The sequence below is a fragment of the Triturus cristatus genome, chromosome 1_1 (genome assembly GCF_964204655.1).
Source record: "Triturus cristatus chromosome 1_1, aTriCri1.1, whole genome shotgun sequence".
In the NCBI taxonomy this organism is placed as follows: Eukaryota; Metazoa; Chordata; class Amphibia; order Caudata; family Salamandridae; genus Triturus; species Triturus cristatus.
Window position 1 is genome coordinate 1,157,824,325 of NC_140579.1, and position 12,528 is coordinate 1,157,836,852.

Genomic DNA, 12,528 nt, shown 5'->3' on the forward strand with positions numbered 1-12,528 from the left:
GCAGTAAATCCAGTTCTTTCTGCCGGCGACCTTCACAGCAGAGCGGGAGGAAAGGAGCACCTGGACTGGCCCCTTCTACCTCGGCTCCAAGGCCTTCTTCCTCTGGAAATTATGTGTTAAAATGAAAGCTCCAGGACGAATATCCTGCCCAGGCCCCTCAGGTACTGGCGGGAGTGTGTTCTGAATCTTTTGATGAATAGAACGTAGACTTTTAGTTAACTCATACAAATAATCTACCAACAGAGGATATTCAATTTCAGAGAACCTCTGAGGTCGCGGGACGCCCCAAACATTTGCTGGGCGCCCAAACACGACCTCATAAGGTGACAGTCCTGTTCTAGAGTGGCCTGTCATTCTTGTTGACAAGATGGGTAAAGGTAAAGCATCTGGCCACTGCAATACTGTGCCTTTCTGGATCTTTGCCAATTTCAGTTTGAGAGTACCATTGTACTTCTCATCCAAACCCGCCGACTGGGGGTGATTCGCAGCATGAAACTGTTGTTTGATATGTAGTCCCTCACATACCAACTGAATCACTTTAGCATTGAGGTGACTGCCATTGTCACTCCAAATCAAACGGGGCAAGCCGAAATGAGGAAATGAGTGCCTTTCCAGTCGCTATGGCTGTATTCTCTTTAGTGGGGTAAGCCTCAACCTATTTACTGAATGCACAAACAAACACTAACACATACTTCAAATTGTTGACTCTGTCCATCTCTATATAATCAAGCTGGAGGACTTCAAAAGGGAAAGTGGGAGGTGCGAAATTACCAGGTGGTCTAGGGGTCCCTTTTCCAGGATTGTGCATCATCACACCATACAATATTTAACCAAATGAACAGCCGTCTTTGGGATATTGTCATTCTGCCATACAGGGTCTAACAACTTACAAATGCCCTTAGCACTGATATGAGCTTGCCCATGCACCATAGTGACTACGGGAAGAACATGTGCATCTGGTAACATCCATCTCCGTTTTCCTGACTTATCAGTCAAACACCGATCCTCATCTAAACGTGCTGTGCTTTCCTGCCATATTGCTAATTCCTCAATCATTGTCTTACTCTGAATCTCCTTGACATTTGCCAACATGTCTTCAAACATGTTAACCTTGGGCACCTGCCTAGGGGGAGCTACCACAAACATCCTTTTCATCTTTGTTCGAGCTGTCTCCTTAGCTGTCTGATCTGACAATGCATTCCCTCTGCCCACGTCATCAGTTATTGCCTTGTGGGAGCTACACTTCACCACCGCTAATTTCTTGGAAAGTGTCAAAGCTGACAAAAGCCTATGTATCAGGGGGCCATGATGACTCCTCATCATATGGGAAGTGAGAAACCCTCTCTCTGCCCAGAGACGTCCAAAATTGTGGGCGATTCCGAAGGCATACTGGCTTTCAGTATAGATGTTAACAGCCAATCCCTCATTCAATTCACAGGCTCGAATAAGGGCAACGAGCTCTGCAGCTTGGGCCGACTGATAGGAAACTTGTGATGTCTCAACTACTGTGTGTAGTGTTGCATATGCTGCAGTCGTAGTGCCATCTGGTAACTTAAAACAAGAGCCATCGACATATAGTTCCCCTTGGGGGTCAGATAATGGAATATCAGTCAAGTCTACCCATCCTTTCGTCTCTTCCTTTCTTCGGAAGATGCAATCATGTATGTCAATTTTCTCATTCTCAGAAGGGAGGGGTAGTAACGTTTCTGGGGTTAGAGTGGCACATCTTTTTATCGTGATATGCGGGGCAAAGAGAGTTAACTCATAACCGGTCAGACGTACACTGGTAAGGTGCTGCGTCTTGGTCTTATTCAAAAGGATGTACACAGCATGGGGCACCATGACTGTGAGGTCAGTGTCAAGTACGAGCCCAGCTGATTGTCTTATTGAGAAATCCACAACCGCGACCGCTCTTGGACAGCTTGGGAGGGCTCTGCCGACAGGATCAAGCAAAGCAGAAAAATAAGCACACGGCCGTTGCTTACCTCCAAAGGCCTGTGTTAAGACAGAAAGTGCACAACCGGCTGTCTCGTGTACGTACAGCACGATTGGCTTTGTGTAGTCAGGCGTACCACATACAGGTGTAGAGCAAAGTGCGAATTTTAATTGTTCAAAAGACTGGTGACATTCATGCTTCCAGGACAAGGGTTCATGCACATCTTTAGTAAACAAAGCAAGCAGAGGTTTGATTAGTAGGGAATAGTTTGGGATCCAGTGACAACAGTAAGAAGTAATGCCAATAAAAGCACGCACATCCTTTTGAGTTTGAGGAATAGGCATTTTAACAATGGTACTAATGCGCTCAGGAGTCAATCTCCTACCCTCCTTCGACAGTAGGTGACCTAAATAGGTGACCTTCTGTTGACAATATTGAAATGGGAAAGGAACATTTTATGTACATGATGTGCCAAATGCAATAACAATTTGACTGTGCTGCCTTTGTAACCCTTTTCAGTGTCAGAAGCAATGAGAAGATCATCGATGTACTGGAGCAACACATTACCTGAAGAAAGTGTGAGGGAATCTAATTGGGCTTTTAAAGCTTGACTATATACTAGGGCTCGCAGTATAGCCCTTATGAGCGCAACAGAATCTAAAGCTTCTGTCAGCCAGTGTAAAACCAAACAAATGTCTACTGTCTGGATGGAAGAATGCATTTTTCATATCAATGACAGAAAAGTATTTAGCAGAGGAAGGTATAATCGTCAGAAGAGCAGTAATGTCAGGGACCACTGGAAACTGAGGAACCACTATTTTGTTAACTTAGCGCAAGTCAATCACAAAATGATAAACATCTGGATGGTCATCAGAGGAACCCGAAAGGGCCCTCTTAAGGATGGGAAGAATAGGGCTGTTGCATACATTCGCAGTCGTCTCCTCAACAACCCCTGACTTAATCAAGTCTTGTATAATTTGCAACAAGGCTCGCTCCCTAGCCTGCGATATCTTGTATTGAGGAATACGGTACAGGATGGCATTGTCTTTTATTTTGATGGGAACCGGGGGAATCTGCAATAGTCCTACATCTGTATCACCCGTTACCCACAATGTGGGCGGCACAGCTTTGATTTCATCAGAGAGTGGCGCATCCTTGGACAGACACTGTTTAGCTTTAACCACATTAGGGCCCATTGTCATGTATACGCCTTCAGGGCAACAAAAAATTGTCTCATGCTACTTCTTTAACAAATCTAAACCCATCAGATTTTCTCCACAATTGGATGTCAACAAAAACTGCGAATCCACAGTAAAAGGACCTATAGTCAGTGCAAGAGGTTTGGAGATAGGGCTCACAATCGGCACACCAGAAAAGCCTACTGAAACATTATTTTGGCCTGACAGAGCTGCCCCGGGGGTCAGTGAATGAGAAATGGAGCTATTCATTGCAGCTGTATCCACCAGAAATTCCTTAGCTGAGCTATGCAAATCTGCAGTAAAATAAAGACCGCACTGATCTACAGGTATCGGAACTGGTCCCTCACTCTGCCCTTGGCTGTCCTAACTGTGAGACGTCCCTTTCCCCTCATTCATGTCATAATCATCGTGATAATACTGTCCATCCCTACTGTCGTCAAAGTAGTTACCACCCAAACTATTCTGTGAGGCTGCGGGATGCTGAGCTCTGTCCTGTCCACCAGCTCCACGACCCCGTCCACGAGAACCCCATCCTCTAGGGGCAGCGACTTTCTGCAACAACACTGGAAACTCACTACGTCAGTGTCCCTCCTCTTTACAATATGCACACTGATTTGGCTCTACAGGCATAGTAGTCCGGCTACTACGCGGAAGCTGCCTGTTCAAAGCACCACGTCCTCTACCACTCCCCCTAGAAGCAACAACACCTTTGTTTTTAATTCCATATGCTTTTTCTCCACCTTCTGCTTCTCCCCATTCTCCCTATGCTCATAATACTGTGCCATACTCAATATTACAGAAGGGGAGGAGATAGTCCAAGTGCTCTCTGAAGCCTGCAACTGAGTTGCTATCTCAGGAAGCAACTTCGCAACAAATCTATTAACAATCGGACACCTCCTTCCACTGACAAATCCTGTCCGCTAAAATCCAAAAAGACATCTTCAAACCCGGTGAAGAAATCTGACACACTTTCATCTTTCTTCTGACGACATGCCGTTAACTTGTCCCAATCTACCCTTCTCGGTGGGATGAGAGAGTGCATGTACGTAATTATTCCACCAGGCAAAGCTAGTATCTCAGCCTTAGGCTTCTCACCAGGCTTTTTCTCCTGGTCCCATGCTTTAATCTGATCCCAGGTACTACCCAATTCCACAATCCGGTCCTGTGTGTGCACCTGTCACCAAATGTCAACGGGCACCAATAAACCAAAGAACATCTCAATATCTGATAGCGTCACCACCGTCGACGAAGTAGCCTCTGCCAATTCCTTATAATATGCAGTAGGATTTTTCCTAGCATCGGGTAACTGAGTCTTAAGGGACCAAACCTCACTCCTCTTCCATGGAGCATAAACCCACTGTTCTTGGAACTGGGCCTCTACCATTGGTCTGAGAACATCATGCTGGTCCTGTGGCTTTGGTATTTCAGGGTGTTGTATAGAGTGCACCTTCCTCATCTGAAACTGAGACACCATTTTCGGACTCTTATCAAGCAACCTACTCCGATAGGCAACCAAGGTCGCAACATTACCAAAAACCTGGCCAGGCGCCATATCAGCTAGGTAGACATGATCCTTGATATCGTAGATATTCTGCGGCGCTGCCTCATTGAAACAATGCTCCCAATCCCAATCAAAGTAGCTGACACGTGGTTAAGGGCATACTGCTGGACAAAAGGCACATAATCTTTCATCACTTCCCATACATCCTCCATGCTGTAAATGGGGTTACGAGCCCACTGAGCTGCCTGATTAGCCACCACCTTTTTCTTGGCTTCCCCCACATCAGATCGTATCAACGTCAGTCCTAACCAATCCCTGAATTTCATCAAGTCCCTGTCCTCAGGGCCACGTACTGGCGTCTCAATATTTTGGTATATTGGGGAATATGGGAAAAAAGTGGGAGTGATAACAGAGTTACCGGGCAATAAAGTTACTATTGGCTGGGTCGTGGGTGTAAGAGCTGGCAAGATGGATGCCTAAGCAATAGTTGTCACTGGAATGCCAACAGATGTAGTTGCCATAGACGGCGGAGCAGTAGCGGCTCATGGAGGGAGTGCGGTGGGGCAGTGAGGCGGGGTGGGGAAGGGGCAGGGTGGGGAAATGTAAACACCGGAATATGGATGAACGGAGGTAAGTACACATTTAAATAAATAAAACAAATTCCTTTGTGCGCGCTGCATCGCATTTTGCGATGCAGCGCACGCAACTAAATTCATATTATTTATTTAAATGTGTACTTACCTCCATTCATCCATATTCCGGTGTTTACATTTCCCCACCCTGCCCCTCCCTCGCCCCACCTCACTGCCTCACTGAACTTCCTCCACGAGCCGCTACTGCGGCGGAGACAGAGAAAGGACAGGAGGTGATGTGGCCAAGGCAGATAGAGCAACAGTAGCAGAGACAGGAACAACAGAGACAGAAGGACCGGGCAGCTGGGGCTACGGGGGAAGGGGCCTCTGCGGGGCATATGGGGGGGTTGAGCATCCAACAATTCCCCCACAAAAGTATCGTTCTCATCTTGGGCAACATAAAACGTATCAACTTGTAATCGGAACTTCCTATCAGCACACTCTTTTCCTTTTTCCACGTGTTCCCTATCATGCGCTATAGCTTTTTGAGTCAATGTCTGCATTCTCCCCTCCTGGACTTTTTTCTCTGCCTTCATTCATCTCTGTTTAGCCTCCTTCTCCCATGTTCTGAGGAATTTAAACATCAACTGCCTACTCCTTCTCGCAAACAATTTTTCCTGCAGGAAATTAATTTTCTGTTCATCAAAAGTGCCCGTCAACGGCCACTGTAACTCGACATTGGCCCTCATATATTTGTTCCATAGTGCACTAAACATAATTAGGCCAATGCCATGCTTCACATACAAATCAACATTTGGGGTGCCTTCCGGAGGTGCTGTCTGACTCTCCTCCAATCGAGCATCAGTAAAACAACAACAGCTCAAACATAGCAATTTGCTACAACAAGGCATTTTTAAGAGAGAAACAAGTTCACTACTTATGCCTAGCAGATATTTGCAAATATCTTTACCCAAGTCAGTCCTCTGACCTCATTAAATACAAATCAAAGTGGTACCATGTTCATAAAGAACTGAAACAAATTCAAGCGCTTGTCCAAAGGCGGTCCTCAGACCGTGCCAAATACAAACCAAAATGACACCATATCCACAAAGAACCAAAGCAAACTCACCTGGTGCACACAGGTCAAACAAAGTTATTCTCCATTGCAGACTCTTCGGACCAAATGGTCAGATCCAAGGGTTTCGCTGTTCAGGACCCTAGTCAGGATGACCACTGGACGAGGCATCGCCCAGTCAGACAGAGGGTGCAGCAGCGAGTTCAAGACTCTCTCATGCAGGGATCCCCGGTCCGCCTATCCGACCCGACGTGGCCCTGACCTCCTCACCTGTCCGCTGGCAAGGATGGGTCACTCATCCAATGGGGTCCCTGTTCGGGCACCAGCTGAAGGAAGTGACCCGATTAGGGCACCTGGGTCACTCGCGACCACCTCTCAACCTTACATACAAATGAAAAGTCGATCAGACAGTAGAGAATACAAACCAACATGATTTATTAGTCATACACTCGAGCAGAGTCCAGTCTGACCAGCCTCCTTGGATTGCTGCAGAGGGGACTGACCTTAGACAACATGGTAAGGCATAAAGTACATTTCCAGTACCCCTAAAGACACGCCCAGACTGGATTTTTCCTGTTGGGAGCTAATGAACAAAGGAAATACAGAAAGATGAGTTACCATCCTGGGACCGGGCACACATTATCTTGTATTCAAGGGAGCGAGCCTATCTAGTCAGAAAGGTATGCACTAATAAAACATAATATTTATTAGCACAGCAAACTCAGCCTTGAAGAAATACACGTACAGAGGAAACATTGGCAGCTGCTTTTCGGTGAGGCAGACACAAAGTGAGATAGAAGTTAGTTTCGATAATGGCCCAAAATGGCGGCCAAATACAAAATGGTGCAGCGAATGCTAACTTAAATCATACAGTGCACGGGAAATTCAGAAAAAGCAGTTTTGTAGTCCAACACACTTATAAATGGTTATTACATCGGGTAGCGGGTATCACTAGATACAGAAATGGAGCTGTTGGAAGAGGTAGGTTCCTAGTGTGTCTTCGTAGCATGAGGATCCTTATTGTGGTATGAAGGGTGTTCCCGTTCAGGAATGGAACTGTTACGGCGAGTTCAACCGCAATGAGGTCAATTGCTGGTTGCTACTTTCAGGTCCTGGACACTCCTGGATGTGGGTGCAAGGACTTTACAAATGAACTTGTTCAACCACTACTGGTTGGTCCGTCCCCATCACTTCATATTGACAGTGAGGATGGGATTCACGAGCTCACATTCTATAAAGTGCAATGCAACATGGCCGAATGTATCCCTTCTGTACTTGGACTGACAAGGATCAACGGCCGGGCAATCATTTACGGCTTCCTCTAAGGGAAAACCAGGACAGAGTAAGCAATGAGTTGTGCAACTCTGGGAGCCCCTGTGTAGTTTACGATTCTTGTTTTCCATTTTTATGTCAACCTTGACTTGGGCTTTGTGTTCTTCATCTTTTGCCTGCCTTCATTGTTTGCTGAGCCCTGCATCTCCTAGAACTTCTGGCAGAGTTCAGCTTTCAGCTCTGCTTGCACTAAGTTAGGTTGATGCAATGGTAATTTAAAGAGGCCTTTCCTGACTCTCAGTTTGTGAATAGCTGTATTTCGAGGACTTCATTGTTAGCATTGGGCTGTAGCAAAGAAGTGGAAGAGCACACGGTATAACTGTATGATAATTACTGTTATACTATCTTTCTTTCCCCGTCTTCTCTCTCTTCTGTTGTTCTCATATTCCCTTCTCACCTCCCCTGGTGGTCTCTCTCTGGCTGCATAAAATGTTTGCCTTTCTCCCTTCTGTCTTCCACCCTCCAAACCTCTACCCTGGTACCCCTCCTGTGCCTTCATGCATTCTTCTACCTCTGTCCAAAATTCTAGGCTCTCCCTGCTTTCTTCTAAACTTTTTTGCCTTCACTCCAATCTCATGTTCTGCCTATGCCCTATCTACTATCCCATTGCTCTTTCCTTGATTTTCCCCTCCTTTCCTCCACTTCACCCCCAACACCTTTTCCTATTGGATCAGCATCTCTTTCCTCTTCCATACACAGGTGCCTACATGATCCCATACCTGGTGCTCCTCTTCGTCATCGGGATCCCTCTCTTCTTCCTGAATCTGGCGGTGGGACAGCACATCCGCCGTGGAAGTATTGGGGTCTGGAATTACATCTGTCCTCGCCTGGGGGGATCGGCTTCGCGAGATGTCTTGTAAGTGTTTAAATACACCCCGCCCTTGCTGAGCTGGATGACCATTGTCTGTGAAGTAATTAAATATTAGTGACCCAAGGAATCCTTACCAACCTTGCAGTACCTTCCCTAACACACTACCACAATGGCTAAATGAAGTTACGAAGACCTCCGGCCCTGCTCCTCACGGCTTAGTTTATAACTGGCAGGAACCTGGGACCCTCTCCAACACTAGCTCCAAAGCTGCCTCTACAGCCCACTGCTGGTCTCAGTTATCAACATATGTGGTGCAGCTAAAAACGGCCAGCTAACCAGATCAAAGTAAACTCTTATAAGTTTATTTAACAGCAGAACTACTTTAGTACACATTCAATCAGCTATTAAATCTTGTGAAGTTGTAATGGATACGTGAGCCACAAGCTTTTTTGAGGTGTGACCAGCAGTGCATTTAAAGGCCAGGATGTAGCCAGCAAGGCAGGAGGGTGTAGAAAGACAGGGAGAAAATCAATGCAAAAGGTTGTGATGCTCTTTAGGGCAGAGGTAGACCAGACGACGGGCGGATGTGTTCGAGATGAATTTGAGGCAAATGTAGAAGCAAATGGTACATTTACAAGCACATTATATTAGCTGCAATATCCGAAACGCTGTAAAATGTAAACAAGATTTGGCAATGACAAAGTGCTGCTACTTATGGAATTTTCAAAACGTCCATGCTATTTTTCAAGTTTTCTATTAAACCTCTTTGTGACATGCTGTCCAAACCTGATTGTCCTTCCACATAAATTCTGATGATACCCGACTTTGTCTGAGTACTAGCTAAAGGCTTCCTAACTCTTTCCAAGTGTCCAACCAAAATACAGGACTGTATGGATTCTTCCCTAAACACAATGGCCACAATCCCTAAACTTGGATAGACAAATTCTCTGGAGACTAACAATAAAATTGACACTTGTGCAAAATCCCTCAGATTTAAACTTAAATCCATGCTTCACCCCAGTCCTGACCTTGACTGATATGTAAAAGCAGGGCCAAGAGCACCCAGTACCTACTTACAACAACCATCAACATGAGACGTTTAGTCTTCAAGGGTGCTATAAAATTGACCATACAAGTTATAGTTATCTCCAGAATTGCATATGGAAAGGCTCTCCATATGGGTCTCCCTGTTATATGTCTTGCTCCCCCTTAAAGCTGTTCGGCACTCTGGTGTTCGGCATGTCTCTAAAACCAAAAAATGTACCTCATCCCCCCAGTTCTTGCCTCTCATAAATGGCTAAACCTGGACTCACAAAGTACATACAAAGCAAATTACACCAGCTGTAAAGGTCTCCACAGCACTAGCTATCTAATGCAAACACTGAAAATCTCTGGTGGCATGGCAGAAAGGTACCACAAAGAGCACTATCAAGTGTTTCTTCTCTGGCAATGCTCCTGAAATTGGGAAGACGTTCTCGACACACACTAAATATTCCCTTATGTTTGCTTTTTCAAAAGGAATCTCTAGCTCCATCTATTTGGAAAACCTATTCATTCATAACTTCAGAAATTCTGCCCTACATGTCTGCTCTGCAACTAATAATAGTCTATGTTACCAGTGACCAGCATATTGACACATGTACTTATAATGTATTAGGATCTTTATTCCTTTGTCCTAGTTGCCACCTATTGTATCTATAAAGTATTAATGCTTTGTAAAGTGAACTGACAACTGCAGTATAACCGGGTTTGTGCTAGATCAATAACTGCAATAAATAACTAAAGCATATCCACCTACACCACCCTCTGTTTTCACCTCTTCTACAACTGGCCACAGTTAGACTTTTTTACCACTGTTTGCTACAGCATCACTACACAGAGACAGGGGAATGATTCCGCTTCCTTAACAATTATTTTTTGAAAAAGCATTCACTTTTCAAATCAGTCCGTGTTTAGCCAGTGGAAGTTGCAGCTGCCAATCATGACTTACAGAGATCTGCTGCAATATGGCAAATGACGGTTCCATTAGTGACGTCAGTGTTTGAGTTCAACTCTGAAGTGCTTCTGTTGTAATGCATGCATTGTGAACCATCCATGCATTGCATTGCAATGGAGGTGCATTGATACTCTTTTGATTAAGGAATTTGCTGTGGCTAGAATTAGCAACACCTTGGAAATCTTCAGATTGTAAGGGAGCAGGGTATCAGGTTTCTTCCCCCGATTCATGATGCACGAGGTTAGATGGAGAGACTGGGCCAGGGCTAGCCCAGCTTCACGCACTGGACAGCAAATCTATTGGCCAAGTCCACTAACCTGACAAATCTGGGCTACCACACAGCAGTGGTCTTGTCACAGTCCTGGCTCTCGAGATAGAACCCTGTCCAGATAGCAATCAAATGCACAAGAAATCTACACAACCCAGCTCATGGTGGTGGGAGCTCCGAAGCAGAGAAAGAGTAGGTACAAAGGGGCAAACATACTATACTCTCCTGTGGCCCCATAGGGGAGTATGTGGCACTCAGACCCAGCAGCGAAGACAGTGGTTCAAGAAGAAAGGTGTGTCTTCCCCGACTATACAAATGGTACACAAACAGAGAGCAATATATCTGAAAAGCAACAGTTAATATATGAATAAATTGCACTGGCTGAATAGATAACACTGGTGAAGACATACAAAAGTCTAGGGTAATTACATTTCTACATTTACATAAGCATGCAGAATTGAAATATACACATTTAAATCAACGTAAGGAGTGGAGCAATACCCATTCGCATCTTTTAATGCAGTTTTGAACTCATGGGAAGAAGTGGTTACCAAATGCTTGGTGGTGGAATGTTCCAGTGTAGAGGTAGTAAGTTGTAGAAGAACCTAACTTGGAAGAGACACAGGGTGGTTTGAGTGTGACTAAAAGATTATGGTTTGTTCAGATACTAAGTAGAATTGTAGCTATACAGAATATCCTCAACTTTCCACACAGAACGCACCTCACACACCTCCTCAGGGGTATCTGGCTCCCAATACATGTACAGAATCATCTCAAACTCCTCACACACACATTCAAGGCATTACATGACCCAGACCCCACCTACCTGAACAGTTGCATCTCCTTCTATCGACCACCCAGACACCTCCACTCTGCAGGAGACTTCTACTCGAACACGTCCTAGGCATACACAGAACCAGATCAGGAGGATTGATCCCTAAAGTGTGAAATTACCTTCAATTCCACATCAGAGCCTCCTTCTCTCTTCTTGAATTCCACATGAAGCTGAAGACTGGGCTTTTTAATTAACCAACCTACCGTAGGCACGGTTAGGCACAGACACCTGCTCAGCACCAGGATACCCTCACACATGATAGTGCGCTTTATAGATACACATTAACATAACATAACATAAGATAACATGACATAACATAATCAGGCAGGTAGTTCTGGGCCAATTAATTGACTGCCTTGAATATAAGTGTCAGGCAGACAGCCAAACTAGAAAGGTAGGGAAACGTTCTGCTGGCAAAGTGTAGGCCCTTGTAGAGCAGTGCAAAGGAGTATTGATGTAGGTCTTCTAGTAAGCTATTGTAGACATACCTTCTGGGTACCATTCCTTTTATGAGTATTTTTGCTGTTTTGGAAGAGACATGAGGGTTGACCCTCCATTTGTTCAGTAGCTGATATTGTAATGTGATAGCTGAGTTGCATATGTACTATTTTATTTACATGAATTTGCTGAAAGAAACATCAATGTTTCTGGCTGAGGGGCTAAATTTAAGAGTATCAGGGAGAAGTAGATTGGGTCAGGAAGAAATGACTGCTGATAAGGAAGGGAAGTATACAACCACAATTTTAGAAGGGTTTAATGTGAGTGACTGTAGAAACATCCCAGTGTCGATTGACAGTGAGACAGTCCTGCAGACTCGATTTGAAATTTGTCCTGGCTACCTGTAAGGAGTGCATATCACAGGTGTTGGATATTTGCACTTCCTGGATGGTTATCACAATTGTTTATCCTTTCGCTGAACCCTATTTTAGCTGGCTGTAGAACTCTGATCACTTTGCCCCTGAAAACCAGTGGCAAAATCCTTGTGCTCCTTCTTGTCAACTTG

General features: G+C 45.0%; 1 pseudogene; it reads left to right on the top strand.

Moving 5' to 3' along the window:
- The first annotated feature begins 367 nt into the window (after window positions 1-367).
- LOC146871790 (sodium-dependent neutral amino acid transporter SLC6A17-like) overlaps window positions 368-12,528 on the top strand; it is a 1,038,204-nt pseudogene continuing 1,026,043 nt past the window's right edge.